The sequence below is a fragment of the Somniosus microcephalus genome, chromosome 4, assembly GCF_052327205.1.
Source record: "Somniosus microcephalus isolate GS21.2 chromosome 4, FLI_Smic_1.0, whole genome shotgun sequence".
Lineage (NCBI taxonomy): Eukaryota > Metazoa > Chordata > Chondrichthyes > Squaliformes > Somniosidae > Somniosus > Somniosus microcephalus.
This window is the reverse complement of record NC_140990.1, coordinates 71,998,781-72,017,206: the sequence shown is the minus strand read 5'-3', so window position 1 is coordinate 72,017,206 and position 18,426 is coordinate 71,998,781. Positions and strand designations below refer to the sequence as shown.

The window sequence follows — 18,426 nt, the reverse complement described above, 5'->3', positions numbered from 1 at the left end:
ACTATCTCAGCCTTGAAGGCCTGCCATTGGTCATTCACTGTTTTCCTGGACAATCTTTGTTTCCAGTCCACCTGAGCTCGATCCCTTCTCAAATCACTGCAATTGGCTCTCTTCCAGCTGGGTATTTTCACCATTGGTTCTGTCTTCACAAAGGAGGACACAAATAACCTCCCAGAGATGTCGGGGAACATAGGGTCTGATGAAAGGGAGGAACTGAAAGAAATCAGTATTTGTAGGGAAATTGATGGGATTGAAGGCCGATAAATCCCCAGGGCCTGATAATCTACATCCTAGGGTACTTAAGGAAGTGGCCCTAGAAAAAGTTGATGCTTTGCTGATCATCTTCCAGCATTCGATGGAATCTGGAACAGTACCCATGGATTGGAGGGTAGCTAATGTTACCCCACTATTCAAAAAAGATGGTTGAGAGAAAACGGGGAATTACAGACCGGTAAGCCTGACATCGGTAGTGGGGAAAATGCTAGAGTCCATTATAAAAGATGTAATAGCAGAGCACTTGAAAAACAGTGACGGGATCGGACAAAGTCAACATGGATTTACAAAAGGTAAATCGTGCTTGACTAATCTACTGGAGTTTTTTGAGGATGTAACTGGTAAAATAGATAAGGGAGAACCAGTGGATGTGGTGTATTTGGACTTTCAGAAGGCTTTCGATAAGGTCCCGCATAAGAGATTAGCGTGTCAAGTTAAGGCATATGGGATTGGGGGCAAGGTATTGACTTGGATAGAGAACTGGTTGGCAGACAGAAAGCAAAGAGTTGGAATAAACGGCTCTTTTTCCGAGTGGCAGGCAGTGACTAGTGGGGTACCGCAGGGACCGGTCCTTGGACCCCAGCTATTCACTATATATTAATGATCTGGACGAGGGAACTAGATGTAATATCACCAAGTTTGCAGACGACACAAAGCTGGGTAGGTGTATGTGCTGTGAGGAGGATGCCGAGAAACTCCAGTATGATTCGGACAGGTTGGGTGATTGGGCAGAAGCATAGCAGATGCAATATAACGTGGATAAATGCGACGTTATCCACTTTTGTGTCAAAAACAGGAAGGCAGATTATTATCTGAATGGCAATAGATTGGGAGAAGGGGAAGTGCAACGAGACTAGGGCGTCCTTGTGCACCAGTCGCTGAAAGTAAGCATGCAGGTGCAGCAGGCGGTTAAGAAGGCAAATGGTATGTTGGCCTTTGTAGCGAGAGGGTTTGAGTACAGGAACAAGGATGTCTTGCTGCAGTTGTACAGGGCCTTGGTGAGACCACATCTTGAGTATTGTGTGCAGTTTTGGTCGCCTTATCTGGGGAAGGGTGTTCTTGCCATGGAAGGAGTTCAGCGAAGATTCACCAGGCTGATACCTGGGATGGCGGGAATGACGTATAAGGAGAGATTGAGTCGATTGGGCTTGTACTCGCTGGAGTTTAGAAGAATGAGAGGGGATCTCATTGAAACTTATAAAATTCTATCAGGACTAGACAGACTAGATGCAGGAAGGGTGTTCCCGATGGTGGGGGGAGTCCAGAACCAGGGGTCACAGTCTAAGGATAAGGGGTAGGCCATTTAGTCATAGAGTCATAGAGTTTTACAGCACAGAAAGAGGCCCTTCGGCCCATCGTGTCTGCGCCGTCCATCAATCCCTGTCCAGTCTAATCCCATTTTCCAGCATTTGGTTCATAGCCTTGTATGCAATGGCATTTCAAGTGCTCATCCAAATGCTTCTTGAATGTTGTGAGGGTTCCTGCCTCTACCACCCTTTCAGGCAGAGAGTTCCAGATTCCAACCACCCTCTGGGTGAAAAAGCTCCTCCTCAAATCCCCTCTAAATCTCCTGCCCCTTACCTTGAATCTATGCCCCCTTGTTATTGACCCCCCTACTAAGGGGAAAAGTTCCTCTTTATCTACCCTATCTATGCCCCTCATCATTTTGTACACCTCAATCAGGTCCCCCCTCAGCCTTCTTTGCTCCAATGAAAACAACCCCAGCCCGTTTAGTCTTTCTTCATAGCTGAGGCGCTCCATCCCAGGTAACATCCTGGTGAATCTTCTCTGCACCCTCTCTAAAGCAATCACATCCTTCCTATAGTGAGGCGACCAGAACGGCACACAGTACTCCAGCTGTGGCCTCACCAGCGTTTTGTACAGCTCCATCATAACCTCCCTGCTCTTATATTCTATGCCTCGGCTAATGAAGGCAAGTATCCCATATGCCTTTTTAACCACCTTATCTACCTGTTCCGCTGCCTTCAGGGATCTATGTACATGCACACCAAGGTCCCTCTGACCCTCTGTACTTCCTAGGGTCCTACCACTCATTGTGTACTCCCTTGCCTTATTTGTCCGTCCAAAATGCATCACCTCGCACTTTTCAGGGTTAAATTCCATTTGCCACTTTTCCGCCCATCTGATCAACTCGTTTATATCTTCCTGTAGCCTAAGGCTTTCCTCCTCACAATTTACCACCCCACCAATTTTCGTGTCATCTGCGAACTTACTGATCATACCTTTTACATTCTCATCCAAATCATTTATGTAGATCACAAACAGCAAGGGACCCAGCACCGATCCCTGAGGTACCCCACTAGACACAGGCTTCCAGTCACAAAAGCAACCTTCGACCATCATCCTCTGCCTCCTGCCACTCAGCCAGTTTATCAGCCAGTTTAGGATCCAACGCGCCAAGGCACCCTGGATCCCATGGGCTCTTACCTTCTTGACCAGTCTCCTATGCGGGACTTTGTCAAAAGCTTTACTGAAGTCCATGTAAACCACATCCACAGCATTTCCCCCATCCACACACCTAGTCACCCCCTCTCAAAATTCAATCAGATTTGTCAGACATGATTTACCCTTGACAGCCATGCTGACTATCCCCGATTAATCCTTGCCTCTCCAAGTGGAGACTAATTTTGTCCCTCAGAATTTTTTCCAATAATTTCCCCACCACAGATGTTAGGCTCACTGGCCTGTAATTCCCTGGTTTATCCCTGCTACCCTTCTTGAATAATGGTACTACGTTAGCTGTTCTCCAGTCCTCTGGTACATCCCCTGTGGCCAGAGAGGTTCTGAAAATTTGTGTCAGAGCCCCTGCAATCTCCTCCCTTGCCTCACACAACAGCCTGGGATACATCTCGTCCGGGCCTGGAGATTTATCCACTTTTTGGCCTGCTAAAACCGCTAGTACCTCCTCCCTCTCGATGCTAATATGTTCAAGTATGTCACAGTCCCCTTGCCCGATTTCTATGTCTACATCATCTTTCTCCATAGTGAACACAGATGCAAAAAATTCATTTAAAACCCTGCCTACATCATCTGGTTCTACACACAGATTGCCACTTTGGTCCCTAATGGGCCCTACCCTTTCCCTGGTTATCCTCTTGCCCTTAATATACTTATAAAACATCTTAGGATTTTCCTTTATTTTGCTCGCCAGTGTTATTTCATGGCCCCTCCTCGCCCTCCTAATTTCTTTTTTAAGTATGCCCCTGCACTTTTTATACTCCTCTAGGGCTTCCTCCATCTTTAGTCTTTTGTAACTGCCAAAAGCCCCCCTTTTTTTCCTAATGCATTTTTGTATATCCCTTGTCATCCAAGGTTCCCTTTGCTTGTTGGTCCCCCCCTTGACCTTTACAGGAACATGTTGGCGTTGTACTCTCTCTATTTCCCCTCTGAAAGCCTCCCTTTGATGTGGATTTTCCTTAAAGTAGCTGCTCCCAGTCCACTTTGGCCAGATCCTGCCTTATCATATTAAAATCGGCCATCCCCCAATTTAGAACCCTTATTTCCGGGCCGTCATTGTCTTTTTCCATGACCACCTTAAATCTCACCGAATTATGGTTACTGTCGCCAAAATGCTCTCCTACTGACACTTCCACCACTTGCCCGGCTACATTCCCTAGAATTAGGTCCAGTACCGCCCCCTCTCTTGTAGGACTTCCTACATGTTGGCTCAAAAAGCTCTCCTGGATGCACTTTAAGAATTCTGCACCCTCTAAGCCTTTCACACTCTGACTATCCCAATTAATATTGGGGAAGTTGAAATCCCCCACTATTATTACCCTATTATTTTTGCACTTCTCTGAGATTTGCCTACATATCTGTTCCTCTATCTCCCCCTGACTCTTTGGGGGCCTATAGTACACTCCCAGCAAGGTGCTTGCCCCCTTTTTGTTTTTAAGTTCTACCCATATGGCCTCATTAGAGCAACCCGCTAATATATCATCCCTCCTTACAGCAGTAATCGACTCCTTAATTAATATTACAACACCCCCTCCCCTTCTACACCCCCCTCTGTCTCTCCTGAAGATTCTATACCCCGGAATATTGAGCTGCCAGTCCTGACCCTCCCTCAACCATGTCTCCGTGATAGCAACAATATCGTACTCCCATGTGTTCAACAACAACTTCAGTTCATCCACCTTATTTGCAAGACTCCTTGCATTAAAATAAATGCCTTCCAGCCTTGCCATATTCCCTTTTGCCTTCACATATTTTCTCTGCCTTACCAGCTGACTTGTTTTTTCCTCTGTATTTGGCTGTAAATCACCCCCTACTATAGCTCCACTCTGTATCCCACCCCCCTGCCAAGTTAGTTTAGGACAGAAATGAGGAGGAATTTCTTCACCCAGAGAGTGGTGAACCTGTGGAATTCTCTACCACAGAAGGCAGTGGAGTCCAATACATTAAATATATTCAAGAAAGAGTTGGATATATTTCTTAAGGCTAAAGGCATCAAGGGATATGGGGAGAATACAGGGACCGAGTACTGAATTTGGATGATCAGCCATGATCGTATTGAATGGCGGAGCAGGCTTGAGGGGCCGAATGGCCTACTCCTGCTCCTATCTTCTATGTTTCTATGAAACAGAACCAGAAACGCAGATAGACATAGCTGCTATAACTGCATTACCAGAGGATATAGACATATCCAAATTACATAAGGAAGTCTCCCAGGAGGAGAAGCAGCTATGGGAATGAAGAGGTGCAAGAGAAAGGGCGGGGGGAATATGGAGGAAAGAGCAGCAAATATGTCCACCAAGCTGTATACAACAAGAATTAATGGGATTGTACCATGGTAGACAACCCACAGGTATATCCAATATGTTAACCTCCAGCGATGCTGGTGGTGGCCCGGAATGAAACAAGCAGTGGACAGATTCTGTAGACACTGCCCCATATGTGCACAGTATAACATAGGGAAACCTGTCAAGGTAAAGTGGGGACATCAGCCAAGACCAAGAGGCCCATGGGAGAAGTTGCAGATAGACTTTACTGGACCTCTACCGAAATCAAAGGGAAGAATGTACTGTTTGGTAATAATAGATCAATTTACTAGATGGGTTGAAGCATTCGCCACTAGAGATTGTACGGCAACAACAGTAGCACGAATAATGGCAGAGGAGGTAGTACCACAATGGGGGGTCCCGCTGCAGACTGATTCAGACCAGGGAACACACTTTACAGGGAAGGTTATAAAGGAAACATGCACATTATTAGGTATCAGACAAAGGTTCCACATACCATACCACCCTCAGAGTTCAGGGATGGTGGAAAGGATGAACCGGACTTTGAAATTATCCTGAGCTAAAGCAATAGAAGACACAGGAAAGGGATGGGCAGAGTTACTCCCGAGTATACTGATGAGACTTAGAGCGACTCCGAATAGAACTACGGGGCCGACACCTTTCGAACTAATGACCGGACGAGCAATGACACTGCCGGAAGGAGTCACTACCGGGGGTGAGGATGTCGGGCCCCTGAAGGATAGAACTAGGAGATTTATTAAACAATTGTGTACACAATTACACACTCTCAGACATGAGGCCAAAGACCAACAGATTATACGGGATCTAGAACAGGATACACGGGACGACCAGAAGGAGGTCCCAGCAATAGGTAGCAAGGTGATGGCAGAAATAATACCAGCCAAACCAGGGCTAGCACCCAGATGGTCAGGACCATACAAAGTATTAATGAACAGTGACACACATGCGCTTGTATAGATGAGTCCGGAACGGGTAAAGGAAGGTGGAAGCACTGGACTCAGTTAAAGATATATAACAAAGACAATGAGTAAGCCAGAGATGGTGCCTTTTGAGGAGAGTGAGGAGTATGCTAGAAGGTATAAAGAATGGGAAGGGGAGTTTCTACATATATCAGTGATAGGGCTGTGCGTGATGTTAATATTATACACCGTGGTCTGCATCTTCAAGTATATCTGGAAACAGAGCCACAGACCAAGAAATGAACAAGAGTACAGCAGTTTGAACTGATCGAACGGATAAGAATAGAATAATTCTAATCGGCTGGTGACGACTGGCCCCTTTATCTATCTTTATTACAGGAACAATAAACTTGTAGAAAGATGACGTGGAGCATCGTTCGCGCTCATCGGGATTCTATGGCTAAGTATAAGCGCTGAGTCTAGTGGGAGGCGCGAGCAACTCGGGATTTTGTGGTTAAGTATCCGCCCTGAGTCTGTAGTGGGACTTCTGATGCTCATTGGTATCGACCAGACTTCAAACATTATCATCATCCAGAATGGAATCAAGATGCCAACCAACGATACGCCGTCGTTGGAATGGGGAGCATCTCCAGGAGACGGGTGCGATATGACTGTGTACTGTGATTATTGTGAACACGAGAATACGGCTAATGTGACTTTGTTTATCCGGGCCAGAGAGGGCGAAGGGATTAAAATAGAGTGTCTATGTACTAAAGACAATGTTCAAATAATCCCAAAGTTTCAATTAGGAAAAGGAAAATTTGTAGATCTAGGGTTCGGATTCGACAAAGCAGTTGAGATTCCACCAAATTATATCGGGATCCCATATCTGGGGCAGAGTTCGGATACACTGAATTGGCCCAAAATAGGTAAAAAGACACGGGAATGATAGGATGTTTTAATGTGGAACACAAAGAGAGACCCAGGCAAGGACAAATACTACAGATGGAAATCAGGGGAAGAACAGAGGAGATAAGGTTACAAAGGAAAAGCGACAAACATAAACTTACCACAACCCACTAACGTGCCCGTCACTGAACAAAGGAGCACGAGGGGGTTTAATAACAAGACAAACAGGGTGAGGTGTATCTCCGTGTAACACAGGGTGAGGTGTATCTCAGTGTAACACGGAGTGAGGTGTATCTCAGTGTAACACAGGGTGAGGTGTATCTCAGTGTAACACAGAGTTAGTGAGCTTGCCATTAATAGGAGTACTTTTGAGATGCCTGCGATGTGTAACAATCATACAAAACAATTATGGAACTCCCTGTGGGTAAAACAATTAGAGGGTCCACAGGGAAAATCTATCTTACAAAGACGTAAGAAACGGGGAGTATTGGAAATGGCCGGAGCAGGGTATGCGGCCGGGTTAGCAACAGTTAATAACCTGGACATAGAAGGGTAAACGAAGGAGTAGAAGAACTACAAGCAAAGATAGAGAAGTTACTAAAACAAGCCACTGGAAATAGCCAGCAATTGGCACTGGCAGGAAAATAAACAATAATGCAATTGTTGGGGGTGGAGGAGATAGCCCCTCATGCAGAAACAATCAATACAATTATTGATCGACTTAACAATGCTTCTCGCCAAACCCATAAGGAATTAGTATGTGCTATGTATGGCTCATGGCTACTGTTGAATGCTCAACATAACATGAGGCAAATAGATAATGGACAAATCCCTGATTGGATTACTAATGAGGATCTGGAACCTTGGATTGACACAAATAATAAAAGCCTATGTAAGGGGTGTAAAATGGGACAAGTATACCGGGCAGGCAATTGTCTGACCCCATGGACTAAAGTGATTGGCTTTGTATTGGCCATCCCAGAAGAGGGACAGCCCCTATACGACGTGATTAATATAGGAGAGATACAAAGGGAGAGTTGGGTTAAATATGATGTTCCCACCAAGGCAATTTGGGAAAGGGATGAAGATAATAACCAGAAGAATGGAACCTTAAGGGGAGTGGTAATGGACAGGTGCCACCACAAGGGAAGGACATGGGTGTGCACACACCCCCCACCGAGGGAGACACAGCCGAGTGCGGATTCACAAAATCCACCAATTGCACCCTTGAGGTACACCCAAGGAGGATACACCGGACAAGGGTAGCACTGAGGAACAACGGGACATTTTGTGTCACCACAACTGAACAGAAATATGAATATCAAGATCTGACTTGTCCCATTCCCCAACCAAACTTTTGCTTTTATCCAAAGATATCTACACAGATAGGACACCAATATATACACCCACCAAGACCACAGGAAGAGAAAACCTGGTCACTTCATAATATGGGACTTAATAAAGAGGTTGAAACTTATGTCATACCAGAGCCCAAGGCAATTCCTAAGTTAGAGGAAGAGAAAGCTTGGAAGAAATTACAGCAGGAAACGAAGGAAATTTTAAAGTATTATCATAAAATAGAAGAAGACAAAGAAACAACAAAAAGACATTAGTACAACATTAGCAGAAACTCCTTGGTACAATAAGATCTGGAACTGGGGGCTAAATGTCGATATACACCCCTGGATAAGGATCATATCACACGTGTTGGTAGTTGTGCAAGGCGTCGTATTAATGATCCTTTTGTTATTACTTTGTGGATATTGCCGGTGGCGGAAGAACCAAAACCTAGCACAAGCTGTAACCAAACAAATAAAGAAGGAAGGGGTGAAAGAAAGACTGTTGCTAACCACCAACAAACAAGGGGTAGGGCGTGAGAAGAACTGATGAAAACTTTGTTTAGGATTGTGGAAATATGAGCACTAGGCACCCTGGGCTGGTACCACCAGGGCGACGGGAACTCATAGCAAACAATCTTAAACTAGCAAATTGGCCATATTGGGTCAAGGTGACCAATGGCCCATAAGGGGGGATTGCAGTAACCAAATTAATATTATACTTTAGTTTATGTTAGAATATGTATAATGTAGCACCAGTGTACAGGGTGGAGGTAGCAAATTAATTCATACCCTGAGTTAAATGGTATATAGGTCTGTATTTATTGTATTTATCCAGCTAAGCTCTAAAAACATGATTAATTGAGAGGCTCATGGGAAAATTGGGGAAGATGCCTGTTCAGCCAGGCAAGGCAGCACACATACAAGATAACATACATAAGAATTGAGTAACAAGGCGGCCTTTGCTTGTTTGTGAAGCTACAACATGGTTGTCTAAAAGACAAAATGGCTTACATCAAAGTCTGGTGGAACTAATCACAAATATGCTTGCCTTGCAGAAGTAACATGAGCAGGTTACAAGGTCAGAATCTGTGCTTTGCAGAGATGGTTCGGACCAGTAGGCCGATTGAACAAGAACTGTTATCTTGTGAAAACATGTTACTGAGCCGGACCATCTGGCAGGGACAATGGACGACTGTGGCTCCAGGCTACAAGAGGAGATAAGAAGAAGGCCACGGTGATAGAGGAGTTGGTATAAGTCAAACAAGCAAAAAACATGATTAACTGCGGGATATGGGGAGAAGCGTAAAAATGTCACGCGGTAGAAGCAATGGATATAATAGAATACTAGAGACTATGATTGATAGATTTGTACCCGCCACGAGGGCAGGATGTGACTGATAAGATTATGTATAAGAATGTAACTCACTAAACTTTCAGTGGAGTCAGATTTGAGAGTGGTCCCAGAAGGTTCTCCCCAGGCCTGTGAATAAAGACCGTTTTGAACCTCCGATCAAAGTCTGTCATCTGTACTATAGCTCAGCATCGACCTTGGATATCACTTGGTCCGCCTGTAGCTTCCATCACTGAGGTACTGAATGAGGACTGAGCATCTGTCTTCACAAGAGAAGAGGATGAAGTTAATGTCACAATAGAGGAGGGGGGAGTAGAGAAATTGGATAGGATAAAAATGGATAGAAAGGAGGTGCTAAATAGGTTGTCATCACTCAAAGTTAACAAGTCACCTGGTCCAGATGCGATGCATCCCAGATTGCTGAGGGAAGCTAGGGTGGAGATAGCAGGAGCTCCGACCACAATCTTTCAATCCTCCTTGGATATGGGACTAACCTGATTGAGTTCTTTGAAGTAACAGAGGGTTGATGAAGGTAGTGCAGCAGATGTTGTTAATATAGACTTTCAACAGGCATTTCATAAAATGCCACATAAGAGACTTACTCGGAAAATAGAAGCACAGGGAATTAAAGGGCTGATGGTAATTTGGGTATAATTGGCTACGGGAGAGGAGGCAGTGAGCAGTGCTGAGGGATGTTCTTGTGACTGGAGGGAAGTATGCAGTGGGTTACCCCAGGGGTCGGGATTAGGACCATTGCTTTTCTTGTTATACATAAATGACTTGGACTTGGGTATAGGTGTACAAGTTTGAAGTTTACAGATGATACAAAACTTGGCAATGTAGTAAATAGTGAGCATAGTAGTAGCAGACTTCAGGACAGAGACAGACTGTGAAATGAGCAGACACAAGGCAGATGAAATTAAATGAGGATAAGTGTGAAGTGATGCAGTTTGGGAGAAACATCAGGTAGAGGCCGTTTAATCTAAATGGGACTATTTTGAGGGGGTGCAAGAGCAGAGGGACCTGGGGGTCCATATTCACAAATCTTTGAAAGTGTCACGACAAGTTGGTGAGGCGGTTCAGAAAGTGTATGGGATAATTGGCTTTGTAAATAGGGCCATTGAATACAAAAACAAGGAAGTTACACTAAACCTTTACAAATCACTAGTTAGGAACATAGGACAGGAGGAGGCCATTCAGTTGGAGCCTGTTCTGCCATTCAATGAGATCATGGCTGATCTGCAATCCAACTCCATACACACGCCTTTGGCCCATATCCCTTAATACCTTTGGGTAACAAAAACCTATCAATCTCAGATTTAAAATTAACAATTGACCTCGCATCAATTGCCGTTTGCGGAAGAGAGTTCCAAACTTCTACCACCCTTTGTGTGTAGAAGTGTTTCCTAATTTCACTCCTGAAAGGTCTGGCTCTAATTTTTAAACTATGCCCCCAGTCCTAGAATCCCCAACCAGCAGAAATAGTTTCTCTCTATCTACCCTATCTGTTCCCCTTATTATCCTGAAAACTTCAAACAGATCACATCTTAACCTTCTAAATTCTAGGGAATACAACCCTAATTTGTGTAATCCCGCCTCGTAACAACCCTTGAAGTCTGGGTATCATTCTGGTAAACCTACGCTGCACTCCCTCCAAGGCCAATATATCCTTCCTAAGGTGTGGTGCCCAGAACTGCTCTCAGTACTCCAGGTGTGGTCTAACCAGGGTTTTGTACAGCTGCAGGGTTTTGGCCTCAGCTGGAGTCTTGTGTACAGTTCTGGGCACCACACTTTAGGAAGGATGTCAAGGCCTTGGAGAGGGTGCAGAGGAGGTTGACCAGGATGGTACCAGGGATGAGGGACTTCAGTTATGTGAAGAGATTGGAGAAGTTGGGATTGTTCCCCTTAGAGCAGAGAAGGTTAAGAGGAGACCTAATAGAGGTGTTCAAAATGATGAGGGGTTTTGATCGAGCAAGTAGGGAGAAACTGTTCACTCTGGCAAGTGGGTCGGTAACCAAAGGTCACAGATTTAAAATAGTTACTAAAAGAACCAGAGGGAAATGAGGAGAATTGTTTTCACACAGAGGGTTGTTAAGATCTGGAACGCATCATCTGAAAGGATGCTGGAATCAGGTTCCACAGGAACTTTCAAACGGTAATTGGACATGTACTTAAAGAGGACTAGTTTGCAGAGTTCTGGGGATAAAGCTGGGGTGTGGAACTAAATTGGACAGTTCTTTGAAAAAGCTGGCAGACACGATGGGCCAAATCACCTCCTTCTGTGCTGTTAGATTCTATGATCAGTTTGAAGACGCTGGTGTCTCTTAAGGTTCTTAGAGCTTTTAAAGCTCTTCCCACAGTCAGAACATTTCAAGGGTCTCTCGTCAGTGTGAACTCACTGGTGTCTCAGCAGGATGGATGACTGAGTGAATCCTTTCCCACACTCGGAACAGGTGAACGGACTCTCTCTAGTGTGAACTCGCCGGTGTCTCAGCAGGTGGGATGACTGAGTGAATCCTTTCCCACACATGGAGCAGGTGGACGGCCTCTCCCCAGTGTGAACTCTTTTGTGTCGCTTGAGCTTCTGGGGGATTTTAAAGCTCTTCCCACAGTCAGAACATTTAAAAGGTTTCTCGTCAGTGTGAACTCGCTGGTGTCTCAGCATGGTGGATGAATCAGTGAATCCCTCCCCACACTTATACTCGCTGGAGTTTAGAAGAATGAGAGGGGATCTCGTTGAAACTTATAAAATTCTAACAGGACTAGACAGACTAGATGCAGGAAGGGTGTTCCCGATGGCCGGGGAGTCCAGAACCAGGTTTCACAGTCTAAGGATAAGGGGTAAGCCATTTAGGACAGAGATGAGGAGGAATTTCTTCACCCAGAGAGTGGTGAACCTGTGGAATTCTCGACCACAGAAGGCAGTGGAGGACAATTCATTAAATATATTCAAGAAGGAGTTGGATATATTTCTTAAGGCTAAAGGGATCAAGGGATATGGGGAGAAGGCAGGGACCGGGTACTGAATTTGGATGATCAGCCATGATCTCATTGAATGGTGGAGCAGGCTCGAGGGGCTGAATGGCCTACTCCTGCTCCTATCTTCTATGTTTCTATGTTTCACACCGAGCAGGTGAATGGCCTCTCCCCAGTGTGAACAAGCTGATGTCTCAGCAGGGTGGATGACTCAGTGAATCCCTTTCCACACATGGAGCAGGTGAATGGCTTCTCCCCAGTGTGAACTCGCTGGTGTGCCTTCAGATCCCCGGAGCTTTTAAAGCTCTTACCACAGTCAGAACATGTAAACGGCCTCTCATCAGTGTGAACAAGCTGGTGTCGCACCAGATCACCAGAGCCTTTAAAGCTCTTACCACAGACAGAACAGTTAAACGGTCATTCATCAGTGTGAACAAGCTGGTGTTGCTTCAGATCCTGGGGGATTTTAAAGCTCTTTCCACAGTCAGAGCATGTAAACGGTCTCTCCCCAGTGTGAGCTCGCTTGTGTTCCTTCAGAGCCCCAGAGCTTTTAAAGCACTTTGCACACTCAGAACAGTTAAACGGCCTCTCCCTAGTGTGAACAAGCTGGTGTCGCTTCAGATCCTGGGGGCTTTTAAAACTCTTCCCACAGTCAGAGCACTGAAACAGTCTCTCGTCAGTGTGAACAAGCTGGTGTGTCTGCAGGGTGGAAGAATCAATGAATCCCTTCCCACACACGGAGCAGGTGAACGGTCTCTTCCCAGTGTGAACTCGCTGGTGTGTCAGCAGGTGGGATGACTGAGTGAATTTTTTCCCACACTCTGAGCAGGTGAATGGTCTCTCCCTAGTGTGAACTCGCTGGTGTGTTTGCAGGTGGGATGAACAAACAAATCCCTTTCCACACACAGAGCAGGTGAACGGACTGTCCCTGGTGCGACTGCGCCGTTGAATTTCCAATGCAGGTGGGGAACTGAATCCATTCCCGCTGTCCCCACCTTTACCCAGTTTCTCCCCGGTGTGATGGTGCACGTGTCTTGCCAGGTCAGGCGCGTCCACACACCGAACAAGTGTGCGGTTTGTCATCACTGCTTTCTCCTTCCATGTGCAAAGGCCAATGATATTCAGGTGGTGATGAATCGAACGACTTTGTCTGAACTTGACGTGATGTTTGGTCTGAGCTTCCTGTCTGTAAATGTTCCACTTCTAAAACCCTGTAAAACGAGTTTAGAAAGGGGTAAGAGGGAGAATGTTGCCTCATGTTCCCCTTTCCCAGCCCAGGGGCGGTGAAGCTGATTTTCAGGCTCCAGCTGCTGCACAGGTTGAAAGGATGCAATACCCATAAGCCCCCGTGCTCCAGCCGCCGCGCTGAGTTGTGGCAGACACCGTGCATGCGCCACATGGCCACGCCCCCTCCTGCTCCACAGGTGCCGGGCCGCACTGCGCATGCTCAGGACACCACCCCTCCCACATCCATCTATCTCTGTACCGCGCCTGCGCGCTGGCGGCCTGTGCAATGGCACTGCAGCGGGCGCTGATTCTCGGCCGATGCCCCGGATGGTGGACTGCGCATGCTCAGGACACCACCCCTCCCACATCCGTCTATCTCTGTACCGTGCCTGCGCGCTGGCGGCCTGTGCCGGGCTCTGCAGCGGGCGCTGATTCTGGGCCGATGCCCCGGATGGTGGACTGCGCATGCTCAGGACACCACCCCTCCCACATCCGTCTATCTCTGCACCGTGCTGGCGGCCTGTGCCGGGCTCCGCGGCGGGCGCTGATTCTCGGCCGGGGCCCTGGGCGGTGGACTGCGCATGCTCGGCAAGACCCGCACCGGACAATGAGCCGCTACCGCGCCTGCGCGGGGGCCCCGCCTGGGGCATTCTGGGGAAGGTCCGGGTAACCGGCTGAGAGCCCGGATGGCCGGCGGAGAGTGAGCTTCATGAGGTTTGTTTATATTGGGGAGAGAAGTGCGGGCAGGGAGATAAACATAAAGACAATACAAACCGGAGTGGCCTCCCAGCACCGAGCGGGGCGAGTGGGAGTGGTGTACAGACCCCCAAACAGTAATGCGGAGGTTGGGGATGGCATTAAATGGGAAATTAGAGAAGCGTGCAATAAGGGCACTGCAGTTATCATGGGTGACTTTAATCTACATATAGATTGGGCCAACCAAATTAGTAACAATACTGTGGAGGAGGAATTCCTGGAGTGTATACGGGATGGTTTCCTGGACCAATATGTCGAGGAACCAACTAGAGACCAGGCCATCTCAGACTGGGTATTATGTAATGAGAAAGGATTAATTAGCAATCTTGTTGTGCAAGGCCCCTTGGGGCGGAGCGATCATAATATGATAGAATTCTTCATTAAGATGGAGAGTGAAGTAGTTGACTCAGAGACTAGGGTCCTGAATTTAAATAAAGGAAACTACGATGGTATGAGGCGCAAGTTGGGTAGGATTGATTGGGGAATGTTACTCAAAGGGTTGACGGTGGATAGGCAATGGCAAGCATTCAAAGATCGCATGGATGAACTACAGAATTTGTTCATCCCAGTTTGGCATAAAAATAAAACAAAAAAGGTGACTTAACCGTGGCTAACAAGGGAAATTAGGGATAGCATAAGATCCAAGGAGAGGACATATAAATTGGCCAGAAAAAGCAGCAAACCTGAGGATTGGGAGCAGTTTAGGATTCAGCAAAGGAGGACAAAGGGATTAATTAAGAGGAGGAAAATAGAGTATGAGAGTAAGCTTTCAGGGAACATAAAAACTGACTGTAAAAGCTTTTATAGATATGTGAAGAGAAAAAGATTGGTGAAGTCAAGCAAAGGTCCCTTGCAGTCAGAATCAGGGGAATTTATAATGGGGAACAAAGAAATGGCAGACCAATTAAATACATATTTTGGTTCTGTCTTCAAAAAGGAGGACACAAATGACCTCCCAGAGATGTCAGGGATCATAGGGTCTGAGGAAAGAGAGGAACTGAAAGAAATCAGTATTTGTAGGGAAATGGTGTTAGGGAAATTGACGGGATTGAAGGCCGATAAATCCCCAGGGCCTGATAATCTACATCCTAGGGTACTTAAGGAAGTGGCCCTAGAAATAGTAGATGCATTGCTGATCATCTTCCAACATTTGATGGAATCTGGAACAGCACCCATGGATTGGAGGGTAGCTAATGTTACCCCACTATTCAAAAAAGGTGGTAGAGAGAAAACGGGGAATTACAGACTGGTAAGCCTGACATCGGTAGTGGGGAAAATGCTAGAGTCCATTATAAAAGATGTAATAGCAGAGCACTTGGAAAACAGTGACAGAATCGGACAAAGTCAACATGGATTTACGAAAGGTAAATCGTGCTTGACTATTCCACTGGAATTTTTTGAGGATGTAACTGGTAAAATAGATAAGGGACAACCAGTGGATGTGGTGTATTTGGACTTTCAGAAGGCTTTCGATAAGGTCCCGCATAAGAGATTAGCGTGTAAAGTTAAGGCACATGGGATTGGGGGCAAGGTACTGACTTGGATAGAGAACTGGTTGGCAGACAGAAAGCAAAGAGTTGGAATAAACGGGTCTTTTTCCGAGTGGCAGGCAGTGACTAGTGGGGTACCGCAGGGATCGGTCCTTGGACCCCAGCTATTCACAATATATATTAATGATTTAGACAAGGGAACTAGATGTAATATCTCCAAGTTTGCAGACGACACAAAGCTGGGTGGGTGTGTGTGCTGTGAGGTGGATGCTGAGAAACTCCAGGATGATTTGGACAGGTTGGGTGATTGGGCAGAAACATGGCAGATGCAATATAACGTGGATAAATGTGAGGTTATCCACTTTGGTGGCAAAAACAGGAAGGCAGATTATTTAAGAATGGCAATAGATTGGGAGAAGGGGAAGTGCAACGAGACCTGGGTGTTCTTGTGCACCAGTCGCTGGAGGTAAGCATGCAGGTGCAGCAGGTGGCTAAGAAGGCAAATGGTATGTTGGCCTTCGTAGCGAGAGGGTTTGAGTACAGGAACAAGGATGTCTTGCTACAGTTGTACAGGGCCTTGGTGAGACCACATCTTGAGTATTGTGTGCAGTTTTGGTCGCCTTATCTGAGGAAGGATGTTCTTGCCAAGGAAGGAGTTCAACGAAAATTCACCAGGCTGATACCTGGGATGGCAGGAATGACATATGAGGAGAGATTGGGTCGATTTAAAAAAAAAAAAAATTTTTATTCATTGATGGGATGTGGGCGTTGCTGGCTAGGCTTACATTTAGTGCCCATCCCTAATTGCCCTTGAGAAGATGGTGGTGAGCCGCCTTCTTGAACCGCTGCAGTCCATATGGTGTAGGTACACCCACAATGCTGTTAGGAAGGGAGTTCCAGGTTTTTGGCCCAGCGACAGTGAAGGAACGGCGATACAGGTCCAAGTCAGGATGGTGTGTGGCTTGGAGGTGAACTTGTAGGTGGTGATGTTCCCATGCATCTGCTGCCCTTGTCCTTCTAAGTGGTAGAGTTCGCGGGTTTGGAAGGTGCTGTTGGAGCTTTGGTGAGTTGCTGCAGTGCATCTTGTAGATGATACACACTGCAGCCACAGTGCGCCGGTGGTGGAGGGAGTGAATGTTGAAGGTGGATGGAGTGCCAATCAAGCGGGCTGCTTTATCCTGAATGGTGTCGAGCTTCTTGAGTGTTGTTGGAGCTGCACTCATCCAGGCAAGTGGAGAGTATTCCATCACACTCCTGACTTGTGCCTTGTAGATGGTGGAAAGGCTTTGGGGAGTCAGGAGGTGAGACACTTGCCGCAGAATTCGCAGCCTCTGGCCTGCTCTTGTAGCCACAGTATTTATATGGCTGGTCCAGTTCAGTTTCTGATCAATGGTAACCCCCAGGAAGTTGATAGTGGGGGATTCAGTGATGGTAATGCCATTGAATGACAAGGGGAGATGGTTAGAGTCTCGCTTGTTGGAGATGGTCATTGCCTGGCACTTGTGTGGTGCGAATGTTACTTGCCACTTGTCAGCCCAAGTCTGAATGTTGTCCAGGTCTTGCTGCATATGGACACGGACTGCGTCAGTATCTGACAAGTCTCGAGTAGTGCTGAACAGTGTGCAATCATCAGCGAACATCCCCACTTCTGACCTTATGATGGAGGGAAGGTCATTGATGAAACAGCTGAAGATGGTTGGGCCTAGGACACTGCCCTGAGGAACTCCTGCAGTGATGTCATGTGATTGAGATGAATGACCTCCAACAACCACAGCCAACTTCCTTTGTGCTAGGTATGATTCCAACCAATGGAGAATTTTCCCCTTGATTCCCATTGACTTCAGTTTTGCCAAGGCTCCTTGATGCCACACTCGATCAAATGCTGCCTTGATGTCAAGGGCAGTCACTCTCACCTCACCTCTTGAGTTCAGCTCTTTTGTCCATGTTTGGACCAAGGCTGTAATGAGGTCAGGAACTGAGTGGCCCTGGCGGAACCCAAACTGGGCGTGAGTTAGCAGGTTATTGCTGAGTAAGTGCCGCTTGATAGCACTGTCGACGACAGCTTCCATCACTTTGCTGATGATTGAGAGTAAACTGATGGGACGGTAATTGTTCGGGTCAGATTTGTCCTGCTTTTTGTAGACAGGACATACTTGGGCAATTTTCCACATTGCCGGGTAGATGCCAGTGTTGTAGCTGTACTGGAACAGCTTGGCTAGGGGCGCAGCTAGTTCTGGAGCACAAGTCTTCAGTACTATTGCCTGAATGTTGTCAGGGCCCATAGCCTTTGCAGTATCCAATGTCTTCAGCCGTTTCTTGACATCACGTGGAGTGAATTGAATGGGCTGAAGACTGGCATCTGTGATGCTGAGGACCTCAGGAGGAGGCCGAGATGGATCATCCATTCGGCACTTCTGGCTG

At 46.5% G+C, this 18,426-nt stretch overlaps 2 pseudogenes across 1 annotated transcript in view; both read right to left on the bottom strand.

The window, feature by feature from the left end:
- Positions 1 to 12,296, bottom strand: part of LOC147119194 (uncharacterized) — a 71,539-nt pseudogene extending 59,243 nt beyond the window's left edge. The window contains exon 1 of the transcript XR_015077875.1: positions 11,865 to 12,296. The product of XR_015077875.1 is annotated as an uncharacterized LOC147119194 (transcript). The remainder of the gene's footprint in view (positions 1 to 11,864) is intronic.
- Positions 12,297 to 12,676: 380 nt separating this feature from the next.
- On the bottom strand, positions 12,677 to 14,409 carry LOC147119193 (uncharacterized; annotated as a pseudogene).
- Positions 14,410 to 18,426: the final 4,017 nt, after the last annotated feature.